The sequence below is a fragment of the Mixophyes fleayi genome, chromosome 4 (genome assembly GCF_038048845.1).
Source record: "Mixophyes fleayi isolate aMixFle1 chromosome 4, aMixFle1.hap1, whole genome shotgun sequence".
In the NCBI taxonomy this organism is placed as follows: Eukaryota; Metazoa; Chordata; class Amphibia; order Anura; family Limnodynastidae; genus Mixophyes; species Mixophyes fleayi.
The window spans coordinates 271,100,362-271,109,020 of record NC_134405.1 but is presented as its reverse complement, the minus strand read 5'-3'; positions in this window follow the sequence as shown (position 1 = coordinate 271,109,020).

The following is an 8,659-nucleotide window of genomic DNA, read 5'->3' as shown; positions in this document are numbered from 1 at the left end:
ACAGCAGGTAGGGCGGACGCGACAGACACATCAGGGAGGTTGGAGGCGACAGACAACTGGGTATGGGGGCTGCCGAACAAATAATCTGAGCTGGGTGAAGGGATTGTGCCGGAGGTGCGTTGGGAGTGGGCATGCAAGATATCACCCAGGAGTGTTGCAATATTTGTCACTGAAGTATTTAAATTATCCATTTTGGTGGCGAATGTCGTCAGTAAAGAGGTGTGTGTGCTCATGAAAACGGAGAGTGTGTTAGTGAGACTGGTGATTTGCTGATCCGTGTGTTGGACAGTGCTCGATATTTGTGACAGGTGAACATTCTGTGCATCAGTGGCGTTTTTAAGATTTTGGGCTGCGTGTGTGAGTGCCCGCTGCCTTACATATTCAGCTGGAGCCAGCTGAGGCTCCTCCACATCACGGGCAACTTCATCATCCACTGGTGAAGCAGGCGCCTGCTGCTCACATTCTGTAGAGAGATAATAAGTAAATTAAAGTAATTAGAATCAAAGAGTAAGGTGCAATATGATATTTTGGAAAACATCTTACAACGCGTGATGTAGCATTGGTAAAGTGTCAGCTTCCCTTGAATGTGCTAGCAGCCCTTGCAGGGCCACAAATACATACATTGCCACTTATGGTCTCACATTTTCGGATGAGCCCTACATATTGAGACCATTTGTCTTCAGTGTGTAAATGTAATTTCCTACTATGTGAAAGTCAAACACATTGTGCAATTGAAGTTTCCCTTCACACACACATCCTGAGAGTTGACATTTTTACTCAGACAGATACAAAGCTTTACAGACATTAAGTAAGCAAACTCATCATGTACCTAGTGGAGCGGCCTCTCCTGTTCAGGGTGGGCTAGAGCCAGTGTCTATGTCGCCCACCCCAACTATCTCCACCAGGGTTATTGCAGCCCTCGCCCGCTCCTCGAGGGGTGTTAAAATAGTACGTAGTGGAGGCCCCCCACCAGTGTCTTGAGCATGCCTGTGAATCTCAACCAGCTTCGCTTTCAGGCGTCCTTTATAGTCTGCCCATCTGTGGAATAGACAAACATTATTGCCTCACATAGTACCTTCAACTCAAAATGACACATTTTTCAATAAAATACATTGCACGTTTGCTAATCACACCAATTTAACCTTCACATACAGTAATACAGATTTTGCTCTTTTGTAGCGCGTATAATGTGGTAAACATATTATGTCAATGTGACCAAGGGCCATGGTGTTAGTTTCTGAAAACAAAGGGCCTGATCAACAAATGCATTGGAGTCACAAGGTGGTTTCACCTCACAGGTGTCTAATGCTACTATGTCACAATATCCATATTTATCTCTAGCGATATCTATATATATATTATTTGACAAATAGACACAGTCAGAAAAGTTAAATAGGGCTATTATTTTTAAATTTGATTAGTACCTTTTCTGTACTTCAATCTTTGTACGCTCATACGGCGATATTTCATCGATGAGCCGTGTGATTTCCTGCGTTTGGCGCTCGCGTCCGGTTATTTTCCGATTGCCACTATGGAACCTAGGCAGAACCTCTTCTACCAGCACCTCTAGCTCCTCCTCTATAAAATTGTTTTTACGCCTAGTTGGCAGCCCTGGTGCCTGCACATTACTTGGCCCAGCATCAGACATATTCCTATTTCAAAGATAAGTTGTGTCTTTATAGGCAATGCACACAGTCAGGTGGTGATACAGAATCTAAGCACATCCAACCCCCACATAAGGTACCATTTCACAAACTTCTAACTATGTCTAAAACACATGCCCCTTATTATAATAAACATTGTGGCTTGTCTATTTAACGGCAATTGAGTTTGGCCACTGCATTTTGACTGACATATTCGTCAAATACTATTGCAACATTCTCCTACTACTACTACTACTCGTCACTTTTCAAACCATAACATTGGTTTACAGGTTAGCAACACACCAAAATGAAGGATACCACTTAGTTGCAAACCCTATATTGTGTAATTATTAGGGATGAGCGCACTCGGATTTATGAAATCCGAGCCCACCCGAACGTTGCGGATCCGAGTCGGATCCGAGACAGATCCGGGTATTGGCGCCAAATTCAAATGTGAAACTGAGGCTCTGACTCATAATCCCGTTGTCGGATCTCGCGATACTCGGATCCTATAAATTCCCCGCTAGTCGCCGCCATCTTCACTCGGGCATTGATCAGGGTAGAGGGAGGGTGTGTTAGGTGGTCCTCTGTCCTGGTAGATCTCGTGCTGTGCTGTTTAGTTCTGTGCTGTGCTGTTTAGTTCTGTGCTGTGCTGTGCTGTGCTGTGTTCTGCAGTATCAGTCCAGTGGTGCTGTGTCCTGTGCTCTGTCCTGCTGAGTTCCGTAGTGCTGCTGGGTCCTGTGCCGTGTCCTGTTCAGTCCAGTGGTGCTGTGTCCTGTGCTCTGTGCTTTTAAGGGCATAGTTATTTCCCCATTATTCCCAAGTTTTTAAAAAATAAAAAAAAAGTAAAAAAAAATAAAAAATTTTAAAAAAAAATAAAATATATAATAATTATAACCAAATTTGCAAAACCAATCCAGCAGTATAAGTCCATTGGTACTGCAATATTACAAAGTTCACACATTCTGCAGTATCATTCCAGTGGTGCTGTGTCCTGTGCTCTGTCCTGCTGAGTTCCGTAGTGCTGCTGGGTCCTGTGCCGTGTCCTGTTCAGTCCAGTGGTGCTGTGTCCTGTGCTCTGTCCTGCTGAGTTCCGTAGTGCTGCTGGGTCCTGTGCCGTGTCCTGTTCAGTCCAGTGGTGCTGTGTCCTGTGCTCTGTGCTTCTAAGGGCATAGTTATTTCCCCACTATTCCCAAGTTTTTTAAAAATAAAAAAAAAGTAAAAAAAAATAAAAAATTAAAAAAAAAAAAAAATATAACCAAATTTGCAAAACCAATAGAGCAGTATAAGTCCATTGGTACTGCAATATTACCAAGTTCACACATTCTGCAGTATCTTGTGCTACATATAATGGAGACCAAAAATTTGGAGGATAAAGTAGGGAAAGATCAAGACCCACTTCCTCCTAATGCTGAAGCTGCTGCCACTAGTCATGACATAGACGATGAAATGCCATCAACGTCGTCTTCCAAGCCCGATGCCCAATCTCGTAGTACCGGGCATGTAAAATCCAAAAAGCCCAAGTTAAGAAAAAGTAGCAAAAAGAGAAACTTAAAATCATCTGAGGCGAAACGTAAAGTTGCCAATATGCCATTTACGACACGGAGTGGCAAGGAACGGCTTAGGCCCTGGCCCGTGTTCATGACTAGTGGTTCAGCTTCACCCACGGATCTTAGCCCTCCTCCTCCTCCCCCCCCTACAACAAATTGAAGAGAGTTATGCTGTCAGCAACAAAACAGCAAACAACTCTGCCTTCTAAAGAGAAATTATCCCAAATCCACAAGGCGAGTCCAAGGATGTTGGTGGTTGTCAAGCCTGACCTTCCCATCACTGTACGGGAAGAGGTGGCTCGGGAGGAGGCTATTGATGATGTAGCTGGCGCTGTGGAGGAACTTGATGATGAGGATGGTGATGTGGTTATTGTAAATGAGGCACCAGGGGGGGAAACAGCTGATGTCCATGGGATGAAAAAGCCCATCGTCATGCCTGGTCAGAAGACCAAAAAATGCACCTCTTCGGTCTGGAGTTATTTTTATCCAAATCCAGACAACCAATGTATGGCCATATGTAGCTTATGTAAAGCTCAAATAAGCAGGGGTAAGGATCTTGCCCACCTAGGAACATCCTCCCTTATACGTCACCTGAATAACCTTCATAGTTCAGTGGTTAGTTCAGGAACTGGGGCTAGGACCCTCATCGGTACAGGGACACCTAAATCCCGTGGTCCAGTTGGATACACACCAGCAACACCCTCCTCGTCAACTTCCTCCACAATCTCCATCAGATTCAGTCCTGTAGCCCAAGTCAGCAGCCAGACTGAGTCCTCCTCAATACGGGATTCATCCGAGGAATCCTGCAGCGGTACGCCTACTACTGCCACTGCTGCTGTTGCTGCTGTTAGTCGGTCATCTTCCCAGAGGGGAAGTCATAAGACCGCTAAGTCTTTCACAAAACAATTGACCGTCCAACAGTCGTTTGCCATGACCACAAAATACGATAGTAGTCACCCTATTGCAAAGCGTATAACTGCGGCTGTAACTGCAATGTTGGTGTTAGACGTGCGCCCGGTGTCCGCCATCAGTGGAGTGGGATTTAGAGGGTTGATGGAGGTATTGTGTCCCCGGTACCAAATCCCCTCGAGATTCCACTTCACTAGGCAGGCGATACCAAAAATGTACAGAGAAGTACGATCAAGTGTCCTCAGTGCTCTTAAAAATGCGGTTGTACCCACTGTCCACTTAACCACGGACATGTGGACAAGTGGTTCTGGGCAAACGAAGGACTATATGACTGTGACAGCCCACTGGGTTGATGCATCCCCTTCCGCAGCAACAGCAACAGCTGCATCAGTAGCAGCATCTACAAAATGGCTGCTCGTGCAAAGGCAGGCAACATTGTGTATTATAGGCTTTAATAAGAGGCACAACGCTGACAACATATTAGAGAAAATGAGGGAAATTATCTCCCAGTGGCTTACCCCACTTAGACTCTCATGGGGATTTGTGGTGTCAGACAATGCCAGTAACATTGTGCGGGCATTAAATATGGGCAATTTCCAGCATGTCCCATGTTTTGCCCACACCATTAATTTGGTGGTGCAGCATTACCTCAAGAGTGACAGGGGTGTGCAGGAGATGCTTGCGGTGGCGCGCAAAATTGCTGGACACTTTCGGCATTCAGCCAGTGCCTACCGCAGACTAGAGGCACATCAAAAAAGCATGAACCTGCCCTGCCATCACCTCAAACAAGAGGTTGTGACGCGCTGGAACTCCACCCTCTATATGCTGCAGAGGATGGAGGAGCAGCAAAAGGCCATTCAGGCCTACACAGCCACCTACGACATAGGCAAAGGAGTGGGGATGCGCCTGAGTCAAGCGCAGTGGAGACTGATTTCCGTGTTGTGCAAGGTTCTGCAGCCATTTGAACTTGCCACACGAGAAGTCAGTTCCGACACTGCCAGCTTGAGTCAGGTCATTCCCCTGATCAGGCTGTTGCAGAAGCAGCTGGAGAAAGTGAGGGAGGAGCTGGTAAGCCATTGCGATTACAGCAAGCATGTAGCTCTTGTGGATGTAGCCCTTCGTACGCTTTGCCAGGATCCGAGGGTGGTCACTCTTTTAAAGTCAGAGGAATACATTCTGGCCACCGTGCTCGATCCTCGGTTTAAAGCGTATGTTGTGTCTCTGTTTCCGGCGGACACAAGTCTACAGCGGTGCAAAGACCTGCTGGTCAGGAGATTGTCCTCTGAAGAGGACCGTGACATGCCAACAGCTCCACCCTCATTTTCTTCCATATCTATGGCTGCGAGGAAAAAGCTCAGTTTTCCCAAAAGAGGCACTGGCGGGGATGCTGATAACATCTGGTCCGGACTGAAGGACCTGCCAACCATTGCAGACATGTCTACTCTCGCTGCATTGGATGCTGTCACAATAGAAAAAATTGTGGATGATTACTTTGCTGACACCATCCAAGTAGACATGTCAGACAGTCCATATTGTTACTGGCAGGAAAAAAAGGCAGTTTGGAAGCCCCTGTACAAACTGGCTCTATTTTACCTGAGTTGTCCCCCCTCCAGTGTGTACTCGGAAAGAGTTTTTAGTGCAGCGGGGAACCTGGTCAGTGAGCGGCGAAGGAGGTTGCTTCCTCACAACGTTGAAAAAATGATGTTTATAAAAATGAATAATCAATTCCTCAATGAAGTACAGCACTGCCCTCCAGATACTACAGAGGGACCTGTGGTTGTGGAGTCCAGCGGGGACGAATTGATAATGTGTGATGAGGAGGAAGTACACACTGTAGGGGGAGAGGAATCAGAGGTTGAGGATGAGGACGACATCTTGCCTCAGTAGAGCCTGTTTAGTCTGTACAGGGAGAGATGAATAGCTTTTTTGGTGTGGGGGCCCAAACAAACCAATCATTTCAGCCAAAGTTGTTTGGTAGGCCCTGTCGCTGAAATGATTGGTTTGTTAAAGTGTGCATGTCCTATTTCAACAACATAAGGGTGGGTGTGAGGGCCCAAGGACAATTCCATCTTGGAACTTTTTTTTTTGCATTATATGACCAATCAACAGTCGTTTGCCATGTTCAAAAAGTAAAACCAAATTTAAAAAAATTCAAGAAATTAAACCAAAAGTAAAATGCCGTGTCATAATTTAAAACAAGAGGTATTGACGTGCTCTAAAACTACTGTATTGTTGTTTATATTTTATAAACACTACACTTGAAAGCTTGAGTCTTTCAATAAAAAAGTAACTGTCCATTGCACGAATATTTGCAACAGGGACAATTTTAGGGTTAAGAAAGTCAACTAATAACACTTCGACGCTGTCTGTCTTTATAAACACTACACTTGGAAGTTGGAGGAGGTATTGTGGCCCCGGCACCAAATTTACTACCGGGGCCACTCCACTGTGCAGTCCATATTTAGGTGTATCAGATATTAAACAACGGTGACAGTTGATGCCCAATTTTTTAATTATATTGTGGCCTCGGTACCAAATTGTGTACCGGGGCCACCACACTACGCAGTCCAGATACTTGTTTGGTGGAATTCAGACCAGTTGAGGGTTTTATTATTATATTGTGGGGACCACTCTATCTATACCACACTACAACTCTATACCACTCTATTTAATACTTTAATTCTATTTAATACTTTAATTCTATTTCATACTTTAATTCTATTTAATACTTTAATTCTATTTCATACTTTAATTCTATTTAATACTTTAATTCTATTACTAATTACCATAAAGAGGAACTGCCGCTTCTATTTAATACTTTAATTCTATTAGTAGTTACCATAAAGAGGAACAAAATAAACCAATTTTACCAAAAGTATAATATGACTTAGACTTACAAACACTACACTTGAAAGATGGTGCCTTTAAATGAAAAAGTCAGTCTTCATTGCACGACTATGTGCAACAGGGACAGTTTTTTGGTTTACAAAGTCAACCAATAACACTTGGACCCTGTCTGTCTTTAACATACTTGATGGGATCTCAATGACGAATTGTCTGTACCATGTTTGGAGGAGGTATTGTGGCCCCGGTATCAAATTGGGTACCGGGGCCACCCCACTACGCAGTCCAGATACTTGTTTGGTGGAATTCTGACACGTGGAGGGTGTATTTATTTTATTGTGGCCCCGGTATCAAATTGGGTACCGGGGCCACCCCACTACGCAGTCCAGATACTTGTTTGGTGGAATTCTGACACGTGGAGGGTGTATTTATTTTATTGTGGCCCCGGTATCAAATTGGGTACCGGGGCCACCCCACTACGCAGTCCAGATACTTGTTTGGTGGAATTCTGACACGTGGAGGGTGTATTTATTTTATTGTGGCCCCGGTATCAAATTGGGTACCGGGGCCACCCCACTACGCAGTCCAGATACTTGTTTGGTGGAATTCTGACACGTGGAGGGTTTTTTAATTATATTGTGGCCTCGGTACCAAATTGTGTACCGGGGCCACCACACTGCGCAGTCAAGATAGATAGATGCGTATCATAGATAAAGTACATTCAGTGGTGTGGGGCAAATTGAAAAATATTCAAAATGCACTGACATTATCAAAAACAAGAGGTTGTCACACGCTAAAACTCCAACATGTATATGATGGAGAGGATGGAGGAGCAGCCGTATGTGTAGTGTAATGCAGACCTGTTGAAGGTTTTTTATATATTTTATTGTGGTGCCCAGTGCCCACTCCTCTAGGCAGTCCAGGTACATTTATTGGTGCGATTCATAAAAGTTCAGGGTTTTTAATATATTGTGGTGACCCACTCCTCTACGCAGTCCAGGTACATTTATTGGTGCGAATCAAACAAGTTGATGGTTTTCTTATTATATATATTGTGGTGACCCACTCCTCTACGCAGTCCAGGTACATTTATTGGTGAGATTCATAAAAGTTCAGGGTTTTTAATATATTGTGGTGACCCACTCCTCTACGCAGTCCAGGTACATTTATTGGTGCGAATCAAACAAGTTGATGGTTTTCTTATTATATATATTGTGGTGACCCACTCCTCTACGCAGTCCAGGTACATTTATTGGTGCGATTCATAAAAGTTCAGGGTTTTTAATATATTGTGGTGACCCACTCCTCTACGCAGTCCAGGTACATTTATTGGTGCGATTCATAAAAGTTCAGGGTTTTTAATATATTGTGGTGACCCACTCCTCTACGCAGTCCAGAAAGATACCTTGTTGCAACGTTTTGGACTAATAACTATATTGTGAGGTGTTCAGAATACACTGTAAATTAGTGGAAATGCTTGTTATTGAATGTTATTGAGGTTAATAATAGCCTAGGAGTGAAAATAAGCCCAAAAACTTGATTTTTAAACTTTTTATGTTTTTTTCAAAAAAAATCCGAATCCAAAACCTTAAATCCGAACCGAGACCTTTCGTCAAGTGTTTTGCGAGACAAATCCGAACCCCAAAAATAACGAAAATCCGGATCCAAAACACAAAACACGAGACCTCAAAAGTCGCCGGTGCACATCCCTAG